This window comes from Helianthus annuus, chromosome 7, assembly GCF_002127325.2.
Source record: "Helianthus annuus cultivar XRQ/B chromosome 7, HanXRQr2.0-SUNRISE, whole genome shotgun sequence".
Taxonomy (NCBI): domain Eukaryota; kingdom Viridiplantae; phylum Streptophyta; class Magnoliopsida; order Asterales; family Asteraceae; genus Helianthus; species Helianthus annuus.
This window is the reverse complement of record NC_035439.2, coordinates 17,364,682-17,379,971: the sequence shown is the minus strand read 5'-3', so window position 1 is coordinate 17,379,971 and position 15,290 is coordinate 17,364,682. Positions and strand designations below refer to the sequence as shown.

General features: G+C 38.6%; 1 long non-coding RNA gene across 1 annotated transcript; it reads right to left on the bottom strand.

The window, feature by feature from the left end:
• Nucleotides 1–11,690: 11,690 nt before the first annotated feature.
• Nucleotides 11,691–15,225, bottom strand: LOC110867973. Its single transcript, XR_002552040.2, has 8 exons — nucleotides 15,007–15,225; nucleotides 14,680–14,908; nucleotides 14,284–14,545; nucleotides 13,589–13,636; nucleotides 13,243–13,277; nucleotides 13,013–13,128; nucleotides 12,115–12,216; nucleotides 11,691–11,961 (listed from the first exon to the last, which is right to left on the bottom strand). It is a non-coding gene; the product is annotated as an uncharacterized LOC110867973 (long non-coding RNA).
• Nucleotides 15,226–15,290: the final 65 nt, after the last annotated feature.

Genomic DNA, 15,290 nt, shown 5'->3' with positions numbered 1-15,290 from the left:
AGTGTAAAAAATATTCAATTTCAAAATCACCTCATTTATCATTGTTATCAACAATAAATTTTTTTATTTCTGGTATGTTATAAAGCACTACTAATTAAATCTCAGATAATTTTGACAGTTTATTTTATTACATTCGGAATTAGATATTTAGATACCGATGAAAAAAATTTATGTCTCGGTTAATTATTTAATCATGTTTTGAAACTTTATTTTATTCACATTCGAAATTAGATATTTAGTTGCATTCTCCATTATGATTATGATGATTTTAAAATTAATAATTTTATAATTAATAAATACACAATAAACAAAAAATATTTAATTTGTAACACATCGGAAACAAAATTAATTAATACTAACACAAATTATAAAGTATAAAAAATATAGATCTATAACCTATAGTTCTATAATTGGTATTTAAACAATCACTATGATATATATATATATATATATATATATATATATATATATATATATATATATATATATAAACACGTATTCATAATATATATTCTTAGTCACTAGTGGGAATGCCCGCGCGTTGCAGCGGGTGTTCCGAATGATATAAAATTCAATGATGTCTATTATGAACCGAGTTAATTAGACAATCATCAAAATGGACCAAAACACCAACATCCAGCAATCATAGAAAGGAAAAATAAATTTTAGCAAAAACATACCCATGAAGTACATTCATGAAGAGTAATACACCAGTTACATCTAGTCACTAAAATCCCATGAAAACCGGTTAGGGAACCACAAACCATTACAAGATACATTTATGTCTTTACGATGCACTTGCTAGTTGTTTCATTTTGGCATGCAACGCCAGGCGTCATCTGCTATGCTTTTTTCCTTGCTTGTCAAGTTGTCACCTGTTTATACAATCACCACCATATTCATGTTCCAGACAACAAATTTTCAAAACAAAATAACTACTATACTTGCGAACTGCTACAATTTTTTTTAAAGTGTTCCAAAATTAGGATTACGGATAAATCAATGCGACCCAACGTCAAGTACAATGATTAGAATTACTTTCCTGTAAGTGTTCTTAAAAAAAATACATGCATACATGATCATGTTAAAAACAAGATCTTAACATAACATATCTTGTCCAGTAACACGCCACCTGTCAAAGTGACCCATTTCAACCCAAACCCGTTTTGTCCAGTAACCCGTCCTGCCCTGCCCCATCTAGGCATATCTAGGCTCTACTCCTTTAGTTTAAAGTAAATTTCTTTTTTAAATGAACAAAATAAGACATAATATTGAATCACAAGTTTGATGGATTGCTAAAGGGTATCTTACTAAAAAGATATGTAGTCCAAGTCAACACTAAACCTGTGGTTTCATGTCCAGCAACCAACATTGACAAAAGGTCATCATGTAGTTGTTGACTTGACACCTAAACATAAATCATGAGGAAAACGGCCGTATATTAACAACTCAAATAGCAATTCGGTTCAATACTTACGAATGGGTAATTTCAGGTTGGATTTTATCTCTAATGTGTCAACACTTGCAACTAAAAAAAGAGGTAGATTAGAAGGGAAACGGGTCAAAAGTTTTCCAACGTGTAGGGGTGTTCAAAAAACTCGTGGCTCGCAGCTCGCTCGAAACTCGCTCGAAAAAAGTTCGAAAAAAGCTCGGCTCGAAATTAGCTCGGTTGTAAACGAGCCAGCTCGGCTCGGTTTGTAAACAAGCCGAGCTCGAGCTTGGCCTGGCTCGGCTCGTGAGCTGGCTCGATAAGGTTTACATCCTTCATTTTTTTGTCCCACATCGCTCAGAAGACAAAAACTAAGGGAGTATTTCCCCTGTAAAAGAAGGTAAAGAAAATGTACAAAGTGAGTTAACTATTTATACTTGCATATTTAGCCATTTGGTTAAATTAAATTGCATACATGGCCCTTAGTATATGAAAATATTCATTTTTATGGCTTTTTATTTAGTAAATTTTGCGGTTTTTTGTTAGTTCGAGCTAGATCGAGCCGAGCTAGCTCGAATTTTAATTGAGTCGAGCTTGAGCCTCAAATCCCAGCTCGATTTGAATTTCAAGTTCGAGCCGAGCCAGCTCGGCAGCTCGAGCGGGTCGAGCTCGGTTCGACTCGGCTCGTTTACAGCCCTACCAACGTGCACCTTCAATTATTTAATTTAAAAATTAGATGATTATAGAAGTTAAATACTTTTTATAGTTGTATTTTACGCTAATCATCTACAGAAAAGATTAAAATGTTGGGATAAGAAAGTGTTTCGGGTCAACCATTCCCGTCTCAATCCACACCATAAATTACCCAACCTATTATGTGAAAAGAAGTTGATATTGATCATGGTTTGCAGATCACTTCCATGCTAGCAAGCAAGAATTGAAAGATTCTTGGGTCTGCATCATCATTTGCAAAATCATCATCTTAAATTTTTACACCTTTTCAACGATTTCCTTGCAAATTGCATTTTATAATAAGTTCTACGATAATTTCACTAATTTCACTAATTACTATAAAGGGTTATTGGATTTTATCACCCATAACTATTGGCTATTGGCCACTGTCACCCCCAACTATCACTTTGACGCGCGCCACTCTCTTCATTTTTTTTAAAACTTCCAACAATGTTTCCCAACAACCCAAACAACCCATGGGATCCGACCAATCCGTATTGGCAAACTTTGCAAAACGAGCAAGAGGACCGCTATCGCCGAGACCCGCGTACGGGGGAGGTTGGATATTATACAATGCCACCAACTTCTCCTCATCCCACCACTCAACCGATGCCTCCTCCATATTTCGGGTATTATTCTCAACCCCCTTTTTTCCGCCAAACATGCCACCACCAAACATACCCGCCCAAGACTCAAGCGAACCGGAATTCGTTCCCGAAACCCAAGTCGAATCCTCTTCTATGAAAAAAAGAAGCCATAAAAAGAAGGATGAGACCGAAAAACGTGCGACAAAGAAGGTAGAATTTTGGTCGCCTAAGGAAGAGTTCGAGTTGGCAAAAGCTTGGCTCGACGTGTTGGAGGACGAGATTGTTGGTAAATAATCTTTTTTTATGCTTGTCTAAATACTATTTTTTATGCTTTTGTAAATAATATTTTTTATGCTTGTCTAAATAATATTTTTTTTAGGAGACGACCAAGACATAAAGGTATTTTGGGGTCGTATACGCGATAAGTTTTTCGCCGCAATGGGTCGTGGCGTATATCGAACCCCCGACTCTTTTTCGGAAAAGTGGGGGGCTTTGAGGACGAAGGTTAGCAACTTCAACAGCATATACAATAACCTCGTCAATAACACTTGAAGGAGAAGTGGTGCGAGCGATGTCGATATCTTGACCGAAGCCCACACCGAGTATAGAAAATGCACCATGGGCATATGTTTAACCTGGTAACCCCACATGGGAGCTTCTTCGCAAATCTCCAAAGTGGCACCTTGTGCCACCGTTCGACCCAACCCGCCCTAGATCCAAACGGTCCAAATCGACATCCACCACCGAACCTTCTGGGTCAGATGCTCGTACAGTAATTAATCTAAACGAGGATGCTGACGAGTTTGAAGAACCCCAAGAGCTGCCTCGTCCAACTGGTAGGGATAAAAGTAAAGCCAAGGCAAAGGCACATGGAAAGTCTACTAAATCAGATGGCCCGTCCAACCGAGTCATTTTGGAGGCTCGTAAGGCACAGATTCGGGCCAAATATATGTAGTTTTTTTTAAGTATGTTGCCTTTTTTTTCTAGTATGTTATGTTTGTTTTTATGACTTTGTTGTATTTTTTTTTCTAGTATGTTATGTTTTTTTTCTAGTATATAATGTTTTTTTTTTACTTTGTAGTTTTTTTTAATGAAATTATGTTTTTATTTTTAATTTTGTAGTTACTAAAATTGCCATTTAATTTAAAAAAATAAATATTTAAATAAATAATTATTTAATCATTACACGGGGCTCCATCCACACCCTCCAAATTAAAGGGGGGAATGATAAAGCCCCTTTGCTGACATGGCGATTACATGGATCCTACATGGCATGATAAAGCCCCTTGGGGCTCCATCCACACCTCATAGCCTTATCTCGCTTTATTACAAATGATTTTTTTTTGAAAGGTATATTTCATTAACACAACCGACCCCCTCAAACCGAGGGGACCAAACCACAAACAAACCTTACATAATTACAAATTTACACTAATCATTCCAAGAAATATCTTTAAATCTAGTCCTATTTTTGAACCATAAGAAACCCGTGGCTTTAATCTCACTAATTATCTCCTCAATTTTAACATCCTTGTTGTCGAACCGCCTTTTATTTCTAGCCTTCCAGATAGTCCAACAAGCAATCCGCATAATCCCTTTAAAAGCTTCTTTCTTATCTCCTTTTAAGCCAACGTGATCGTGGATCTTTGTAATATCATTGAAGCTGAAAAAGAACAAACTTTGGATGTTACCCCACTTACTAATATGGTTCCATACCACCGTAGACACAAAACACGAAGGAAAAATGTGAGACACCGAGTCTTCCCCGTCCCCACACAACGCACAAACACCCTCCTGCACCACTATGTTTCTTCTCCTCAACGCTTCGACAGTGGCGATCTTATTCATAGCCGTCCTCCACAAGAAAATATTACACGTTTCCGGGATCCACTTGCACTCCTCCGGACGGTCGAGATGATTTTGCGCATCGCAAATATCCTCATTAAGAAGACGTTTCACAGCTCCAACACTAAAATCTTTGTCATCGGCACCGATCCATTCCCACGAATCACAACTCTCCACTATCCTAACTTCCAGCAGCTTGCTGCAGAGATCAACCAGTTCATCGACCTCCACCCCGGCCGATATTGGCCTGCTCCATTCCCATTCGAAATGCTGCCCAGCCATCCTTTCAACAGTACCATGTTTGAGCCTATCCGCCACTTTGCACCTTTTTACCTTTTCTAACTTGAAAAGTTCTGGATACTTATTTTTTAGCGGTTCGTTGCACAACCACAGATCCAGCCAAAACGAAGTGTTATTCCCGTTACCGATCTTACTCTTGAAAAAATTCCTCAACGGTCTTCCACCTACAACAGTTTTTGAGAGCACACCAGCGATGTTACACCAAACCCCTCCCAACGATTTTCTAGCCGGAATAAACTCCCAGTTAAATCTAGTCTTGTGAATCGCCTCTATCACTTTGACCCACAGTTTATTTTTATCCGTTTTAAGTCTCCATCCCCACTTAGATAAGAGAGAAATATTAGAATTTTTGAGCCTACTAATCCCAAGACCCCCTTGTTTCTTCGGAAGCGTGACCGTGTTCCATGCAACCCAGTGTAGCTTTTTATTACCATCTTCTCCTCCCCACAAAAACCTCTTAATCTTGGCCTCCAAATCATTAATAACCGTACATGGATCTTTATACAACGAGAAATAATAATTTGGCAAACATTCAAGAACCGCTTTGATAAGAATCACTCTTCCTCCAATAGATAAAAGAGAGGCCTTCCATCTAGATAAACGAGCATCAAAAATGTCATAAATCGGGCTCCAGTTAGTAACCCGATTCATGTTGGCACCGACTCTGAGCCCGAGATAAGTAAAAGGAAACTCTCCTGATTTACAGCCTATACTAGCGGCCATATCTTCAAGGGCCTCCGTCTCCACACCCATCGCGTAGATATTCGACTTATTCAAGTTTATTTTCAACCCGGAACAAATATGAAAAATTCTAAGGATACGTACCACATTGGAAATCTTCTCCTGAGACCACTCTCCAAGTATTATAGCGTCATCCGCAAAAAACAGGTGAGAAATATTCGGGCCGTTATTAGGCAAACACACCCAACGATTTCTCCCTCCTTCTTGGCCTTATCGAGCATACACGAGAGCACATCCATCACCAAGATGAAAAGGAACGGAGAAATGGGGTCACCTTGCCTCAGACCTTTATAACATCGGAACTTAAAGGTCGGAGAACCATTAACGAGCACCGACGATCTTGCTGAACTCAAAATACCCTTGATCCAAAGGCACCAACGCTCGGGGAAACCTTTCTTAGCTAACGTAGCAAGCAGGAAGTTCCAGTTCACGTTGTCGTAGGCTTTTTCGAAGTTGATTTTAAGAAAAAAAAACCTTTTTTCTTAAACTTTTCCCCCCACCTATCGGAGAACCATTAACGAGCACCGACGATCTTGCTGAACTCAAAATACCCTTGATCCAAAGGCACCAACGCTCGGGGAAACCTTTCTTAGCTAACGTAGCAAGCAGGAAGTTCCAGTTCACGTTGTCGTAGGCTTTTTCGAAGTTGATTTTAAGAAAAAAAAACCTTTTTTCTTAAACTTTTTCCCCCACCTAAAAATTTCATTGATTATGAGCGGACCATCCAGAATGTAATTCCCTTCCAAAAAAGCAGATTGGGATTCCGAAATAACCGATTTGATAACTTTCTTAAGCCGAATCACAAGCACCTTTGAAACAACCTTGCTTATAATACCGATAAGATTTATCGGCCTATAATTATTTAACTCCACGGGGTCTTTGATTTTGGGAATCAGCGTAATAAGCGTAATAAACGATGACCCACTTCCCACACTGAACTCCCCACATGAGAAAAAATGATCCATAACCTCCTTGAAATCTTTCTAAAAAATATGCCAGAAATTCTTTATAAAATTCATATTGAAACCGTCCGGCCCAGGCGATTTGTCATTCCCGCACTCCTTCACCGCATATTTAATTTCCTCCACAGAGAAGGGTTGAACCAGGAATTGTCTATCCGCTTCCGCCAGCGTATTCATCCCTTCGCACTCAACCTCAGGTCTTATCATCCAGTCTTCCACAAAATGGTTTCTGAAATGAGCCATAATTTCCTTTTTCACCTTCGCCGGTTTAGAAACCCACCTCCCATTTATGTTCAACCCAGGAATTTGGTTTGAAGCTTTTCTTTTGTTGATCAAAGCATGAAAAAATTTCGTATTAGCGTCGCCATCTGAAGCCCATTTCACCCTCGCTCTTTGTTTAGCCTCCCTGCATTTCTTTTCATCCGATTCAAATATGATTTTTTTGTTTTCCATAAACACCCACTCCTCATCTTCCGTCAATTCCCGATCTTCCATATTTTTCTCCAGCCTTTCCAGTTCTTCCAAAGCGTTATTGTAATCTTCTCCCTCTTTTTTAATGAACTTATCACGCCAATCTTTAATTGCTTTCCTTATCCTGGCCAATTTATAAGTAAGGAATCTCTCAGGAGAGCTAAAAAATTCACAAGAGGCAGCCGCCAATTCCACAACTTCGTTAAAACCTTCCTTCCCCATCCAAACATCAAAAACTCGAAACGGTTTCGCACCAAAATTTTTATCCGACACCCCCAACAAGAGGGGATAATGATCCGAATAAACCGATGGAATAGCCCTAAGAGTAGCCGACGGCCATTTACTGAAAAATTCCGGGCATACTAAAAATCTGTCAATTTTACTCAGCTTCTTACCGTTGTTTCTAATACAAGTGAATCTATGCCCCTTCATGTCGTATTCCAGAAGGTTCGCTTGGGCAATAAAATCGTTGAAATTTTTAGCACACGTAGACTTGAAACTAGAGTTCTTTCTTTCCGAAGCATTTCTAACCGCATTAAAATCTCCTTCTACCACCCGTTTACCGTCCAAACCACCCATAATATCAAGGATCTCGTTCCAGAGAGTCAACTTAGCCGAAGTTCTCTAGGGAGCATAAACATTCACAAAGTTAATCACATCCCCACTGCCTTTTATTTTGCCCCTAATAACCAGCAAGTTCCTGCGTTTAATATTGCTCTCCATAACGAAAATTCCAGGATTCCACATACAAAGAAGCCCCCCCGGAATTACCCACTGAACCAACGAACTCCATCCCAAAAAAAATTATTTCCCCAGTAATTCTCCATCCTAAAACTACTCAAGTCTTCATGCTTGGTTTCTTGGATAGCCAAGAAATCAACTTTATGTCTTAATTTTAAACCTTTAATCCAACCTTCTTTCAAATCCCCCCTAATCCTCTCACATTTATAGACATAAAATTCATCTAAAAACAACATTGATACCTTCTTCAACCACAATCTCCTTAATCTTATTAGTATGATCAGCAAGATAAACTCCCACTCTTTTCCCCAGCTCAACTGTAGCTCCAATTTCCTTGTGTATTCTCTCGTTCTCCTGTTGCGCCTCGATGTCCGAACCTTGCGTTTCTGGAATAACCTCCACTTCTCTTCCACCACTAGGCAAAAGCTCCGCCTCGAAGCCATCGACGACAGGATTCTCGAAAAGCTCGTTCTCCACAACATCCGATCTAGCGATATCTCTATTAGGCAGAGAGTGACTCACTTCCCCTAAATTGGAACTGGGCACCTTCCTTTCTGCCCAGGAAAAAAATTTGGGCTCCTCCAAAGCAGTTCTTGGTCTTTTAAGCGGCGTGTTATCGCTACCCGGACTGCTAACATTGGGCCTTCTAGAATGTTTATCTTTAAATAAGTTAAAAGGTTTTTTTTTTTTTTACTTTTACCCTGGTTAAAAACCGTAGTAAAGGGAGAGGAAGACAAACCCTTTTCAAGGCCTCCTTGATTGCCATCTGTACCCTTGGGAGGGCCCCCTACATTTAACTTCCCATCATTCGTTCCAAACCGCATATAAGACCCTTCCCCTACCCCTACCCCATGCACATTGTGCGAATCAAGCACCTCGTTCACGTTGCCCTGGGGATTCCCACCTGAGTCAGCCACCCCAACCGGCGACTGTTTGTCTTCCACATCTCTGGCCACAACTTCCGGCCAATCAGTTTCCGACACGCAGTCTGGCAACCATTCCGCCTGTTCCTCCACCACCCAAATCTTAAATTTTTTCCTTTTCCACGACAACGTAACCGTGTCCGAAATAGGCAATCCATTATCGACTAGCACTCCCACCCTATTAAACGATAAGTCCCTATCATCCGGCGATAACTGAGACTTGTGTAGCACCTTACCGAACAACTCGGCAACTGAATCAAAAACTTTATTCTCCGCCAGGTGCAATGGAACACCAAAAAATTTTAACCAAGCGATTCTTTCATACGCGAGCGATTGTCCAGCCCAGAGATCAAGGTTGGAGAACCACCCCTTCCACAAGTCTTTTGCTTCAAGAAACTCCTCCGCTTCGTCGTCTTCATGGAACACTAACATCAGGTAGAGGCCTCCCAGGTAGTAGAGCTTACCGTTGTTAACTCCAACCCCCTAAGCTTTTTATCCATAACAACGAGAGTCGGAAAGTCAACCGACCTTCCCACCACCGCCCTTCCGTGAAAGTCAAAGAAGGCACTTGTTTCCTCATGAACCTCCACCATCTTTCCCGTATCTTGCATCGTCTCCGGCTTAGAAGTCCTAATCTCCTCATGTATCAGTGAGGGTCCAGGTTTAACCATATCTCATAAGACACACCATTCTTCAATAAACTGTTGTTAAACGACTTGAACTCTCCATTCTGCTTCCTATAATCGTTCACCTCCTTGCCCTCTCTCCGTTCTTCCGTCTTCCACAGTCCAGAATTCTCCGCCGCAAACTTAGCTACATTGACCCTCAACTTGCTCCCCCCCCCCCATTTTTGTTCCGTTTAACGCCTTCTCCATTTCTTTGACATCCTTCACATCTTTAAAGCTAATGAATCCGAATCTATTACCGTTTTTGTCTCTCTTTCTTGCAATGTAGCAGCCAGCAACCTCACCAAACACTCCTACAAAATCCGCGACATCCCACGGATTGCACCCCGTTGGCAGGTTTGTGACAAAAAACTTAGTAACATTGTCCTTCAAAGCAGTCTTCTTGTTTCCTTTGTTCCTTCGATTTGTTACATCATTCCACGGTTCTTCGCCACTACCAACTCCGTTTTCCTCCCTCACATTCATGATACCAGAAGCTATCCGAGAGGCGAATGGATTAGAACATAACCTAGATAGGATGAAAGGTTAGATCCAGATTGCTACCAGTACGCAGATCGAATAAACCTCGCACTCTATCCGGAATTAGGTTTTCATCGTCGAGCACTCAGGCGATAGTCTGGCGGAGAGTTATTACAAATGATGATTACCTTATTATAGTTAATAAAAACCACATAATCACTTTCAATAAATACATCAAAGTATCAACGTGTCTCCTTAGTTTGACCTCTAAAGTATCAACGTGTCTAAATTTAAAATCCCCAACCTAATTGATGTGATTCACTTACACATGTTTAGTTTAATTTAATATATTGAAAAGGATAATTTGGGAATTGGTCTCGACTCTTGATATCTCATTCTGATCTAGTTGGAATGTATTTGAGTTTGTAAGATATCCAAGCTTAGTGGGCAAATTTCCATTATTTGTCAAAGTTAAAATAAGGCAAATCCTATAAACAAGTGATGTTCTAATTATAATTAACACATTTTAAAAGAAGCCATATGAACCAAATAAAAAACCCTTTTCTATTCTTAGAGTAAACGTACATCCATAGTAAGATACACCAACATCAGAAGTGCTCTACCTACGCTTATACATACCCACGAGAAGCAAAGTGAACAAATGGATAAATCAAAATAAAAGGAGAAAATTCATGAGGGTTTTTACACATTATAAAGAGTGTGAGTGAAAGAGGAAAGCTTACGCCATGGTGGTGGACTGGTGCAGCAATAAGAGACATTGGGAAGCCGCAAAAGCCAACATGCAGTCAATCAAAGAGAATCCGCTTGGTTACCAATGTTGGTGTTGTCAAGGCTGGTTACCGAGGCGATGGTGAGGGAAGACGACGATGAGATTGAAGGTGAAGGTGTAACACCCTGATGGCGGAAACGTCGGGGAGTCATGTCACAGAATCATTATTTCACAACACATGGTATATGAAGTTTTGTTTTATTTCGTTAATAGACTCGTTGTTTTGATACAAACCAATTAAATACAAACTATTTATCGCAAAAGTAAATATTAACTATATTTAGGGTGTTAGGGGAGTGGGGGTGGTCACAAATGATGAAATTCTATCACTCACAAATTCTATCACTCACAAACATCCAATCAAATTCTATCACTCACAAGTCTTTTTTAGTGGCGGTGGTCATCACTAGTGATGGAATTCAATCACTCACAACTTTTTTTTTATTTTTTAAATTAGAAATTAACAATAAAACACTAAATTAAATTTCATTAAAATTAAAAAATATATTACATAGCAAAATAAAAAACAACTAAACATTGGAAAAAAACTTAAATTAAATGGGTGTCATCTCCCAACCCCACATTTCGCAAATCTCGTGCTTTTTCGTTTTCGGGCAAGTGTCGAATATATGCCTCCTCACGTTTAAGTTTTAATAAATAATTTAACAGTTATATAAAAAAATTAGGCAATATTGAAAGAAAAGCTATTTATTATTCTTTTGGCTGGCCATCCTTTTCAAGCCTCAACTAGTATTTGTACCCGCCGCGCGTTGCGGCGGCGTACCTAACTCTTTCCGAACTAAATTTACGTCGAAATAGAGTAACTGGAATTTATACCGTCCAATTATTTATATTCTATTTTAGCCCAAAAAAATCTATGTTAAAAACTATACTAACTCGAAACGTAGATATGTGGTTCTTGAGCAAAATTTATATCGAAAGTTGAACCAAATAAAAGGTAAAGAAAACGTACCAGTCCCTCCGTCATTGCGGCTGGCTAAAACACAAAGTAACTCGAATTAAATACCCTCGAATCAAAACGTATTATTCCAAGTCAAAATGTCTTCCATCTTTGAAAAACTGGGATAGGGAGTTGCAATTTTAAAGTTTAATTGATTTTTGGTGTTGTTTCATGTATCATGAACAATGTGTAGAAAACTGGGTTCAAAATGAACTATAACACCATTTTGTAAACCACTTACATCCGTTATCCTACGACTTACAATACAAACATAGGCGTGTGAAATTCTTTCATGAAAAAAGTTTTCCTTTTGTTGACAGGTCATCACTTGCATCTGGAAAAACAGAGGAGTGCTTGTTGTTAGTCAAAATGTATTGTATTGGTCAAAATGTATCGTATTGTATTAGTCAAAATGTATTGTATTGGTCAAAATGTATCGTATTGTATTGGTCAAAATGTATCATTCATATAAATGTTTAACACGTACCCGAGGAGATTTGTAATTGGCTAATTGTTTTTTGGTCTGGCCTTTATGCATGTGTACCTGGAGGTGGAGCGGGTTGACCTTTCTTTCCTCAAAGGTTAATGACTGTGAATCGAAAGTCTTAGGTCCTTTAAATGTTGAAGATATTATTTATATAGGGGCAATGCCAATTTCAACAATACCCAGACTAAGCTAAATATAACATAAAAAAAAGTTTTCCTAAAGGCAGAATAAAACCAAACGGATCGAAAATCTAGCAACCTAAATTAGCATACAACCCAAATCAAACCAAATCTTTAACCCATAGGAAAATACAAAGAACAAAAGCATGTAGCAAGCACAAAAACATGTCTAGAGTCAATCTCGTACGCATCAGTTTAACTTGATAATCACTTACTTGTTAGAAGAGTTCACAATGGATTATTACTCGGTCAAACATACTGACCCATATTGGCATATTCTATCTCCATTATATTTGGTCAAACTATAATACTATTTCTAACTAATAAACTGTTAACTAAGAGATAACATATAAAAACATAAATACTTCCAACGATAACCATGTATACAATCACATGTACCCTGGAAACTCTTTATTTTCCTCATGTGAGTATGCAAGTAAATACTTTAAACTCACTTCCAATTTTACTTGACCCGTTAGCTCTAATGAGTCGTGACCGGTGTGACCCGCAAACTAACCCACGAACAACCGATTAACCCAGACCACCACCATAACTAAGTAAAAACTAAGTAATGCAACATCAAGTAATCATTCATCTCAATGCCCTAATATCACAAACTCCAAAACAAATTTAATCATCCAAAGATGCAAGAAAAAAAACCCTAAGCGAAGAGTTAAGACCCCCAAAAAAACTACGGAAAATAGTTCAGAATGCATTACCTGCATATCTCTGCATCGCCGATTCAGTTCTTCCGCTTCACTTTATCTTTATTTGGGTTCAGATAAAAAAATCTATCTTCTGCTTCTCCTTTAATTTTCCCTTTCTTGAAACTAATCTGTGTATACAGTGTTCACTTACTCTCTATCTTAATTTGTTTCGTTGACATACATATATCACTACATACACATATAAATACTACCGATTCTCATTAGAGAGATGTTGAGTTTACCGTTGGTGTCGACGTTGTCCCAGATCTCTCTGGTCCTGTAGTATGAAAATGCACCAATATCCATTATCACATAATATCAAATTTACAATAAGCATCTTATCTTTTCTTTAAATAATAAAATGTATAAAAAAGTGTATGCAGGTCAACCCAACCCACACTAAAATTCACCCATTTCTAACTTTAACTTGAAAGTATTAAGTTAGTAATATTAAAAAAAACACAATATCTCCAGGAACGGTTTCAATAATACAATTTTGTATTTCCAAAGATTGACATTGCAAATCGTCTCCGGAAGGTAAGCTAACTAAAACGTAGTTAATTTTTAACATGCACGACCGGAGCTTACATGTGATGATGTGAGTATTTGTCATAGGACGTACTAAACCTGCAGTACCTGAACAAAAAGAAATCAAAGTTCATATATATCTGGTGCATTAAACTTTTATTAAGTTATCATGCATCTAGGTAACTCTTCAGCCGAGGGGCCAATGAAGTATATCAATTACACTTCCAATATTTAAATATATATGAATTTACTCATCACAAAATCTACAGGTGAGATATCCAACTATTTACACCCATATAAAAAAAAATCAAAATTAAAATCAGATTTTTAAGAATTAGCTTTAATGGCATTTCATATTTCAAGATTTGAGAAAAACAAATCTAAACCTCCAAGTTTGAGCTTCAACTTCCCAGCTATAATCCAAGAGTGACGACATATCTTCTACCATAAGATTCCGTTACAATATAAGACCATGTGTAGCGATACACATGAATAATGCCCCCATGGGCATTGTGTGAGACGTGTCTTCTCAGTCAGCAAAGGGGCATTATGGGGCGTTTTTCACAAATGGGCGTAATGGGATAATGCCCCATCAATGATTAACCAATTATTATTTTGGAGGATTTTTTTTTTTTAAAAAACGCCCCCGGGGGCGGTCCTTGGGCGTCTTGGGGCGTTTTTTTTTTGGGGGGGGGGGACGCCCAAAAACCCCACTACGGGTGGTCTAAGGAGGGCTTCTTTGTAGGTTTTTATACCTGTTAAATAATTTAATCAACAATGTAGTTAAGTCCCTAGCAGCTTCTTCATCTATTTTCACCAATAACTCTTCATCCTCCACAAAACTGTATCCTGTCCCAACTGGATTATCCTATTCTGCAACATAACTATAAGATAAATAGAAGAGCATTTAACACAAAAGTTTAGTATTTTATGTCTACTTATGCATAAATCTTATAAGCTTGCTACTAATATCATTGCAAAGTTCTCTATTCAACCCATGAAGCACCCTGCATTTCACTGAGCACCAAAAACAAAACAAAAAATCAATTCTAATTTATAAAGATTTTATGTAAAATTTTAGATTAAAAAGTGTGTAACTAAACAACAAAAAGAGTAAGCGGGATTACAAAGAACAAAATCTTAAATTTTACCAGGTAGAAGAAAACAACAACCATGTTCACCACCGCCACCATATACACCGCTGACACGTGCACCACCACCGCCTCAGCTAACGGCGCACAGAATCCTGATTGTCAGGAAGTTGTTTGCCGATTAACCTTTGATTCTACTGATCTGAGCAACCTTGTATATCGGCGGAGGTCAACTACTCCATTTGACTTGTTAGCAGCCATATTCTACTTGTAGGGCCCTAATCGCCGCCTTCCAACAAAAACCCCAAATTTGTTGCAACAATACTTAGTACCCAAGACCCTAATCGATGCCTACAAACTTATTCATGTCAAATTAATAACACATACCCGTCGGCGTTGTGAATCGTCTCACCATCCCCTTGTCCGCCATAACGGATTACCGCCCCACCGGTAATCTCGTAAATTGTTAGTGATGAACATGATCGAACCACCACAGCCGCTGTACTTGGTCATCTACGACAGTTGTGAAGTTTTGAAAGAAAGTATTGAGAGGGTTGTAGGAAAAAGAAAGCATTGAGAATTTTAACAAACAAAGAAGCACTAAGATTGAAGGACTGGTGGAAGTGTGTGGAAGACGATGACACAATAAGGGGCGGTTTTGTAATTTGGTC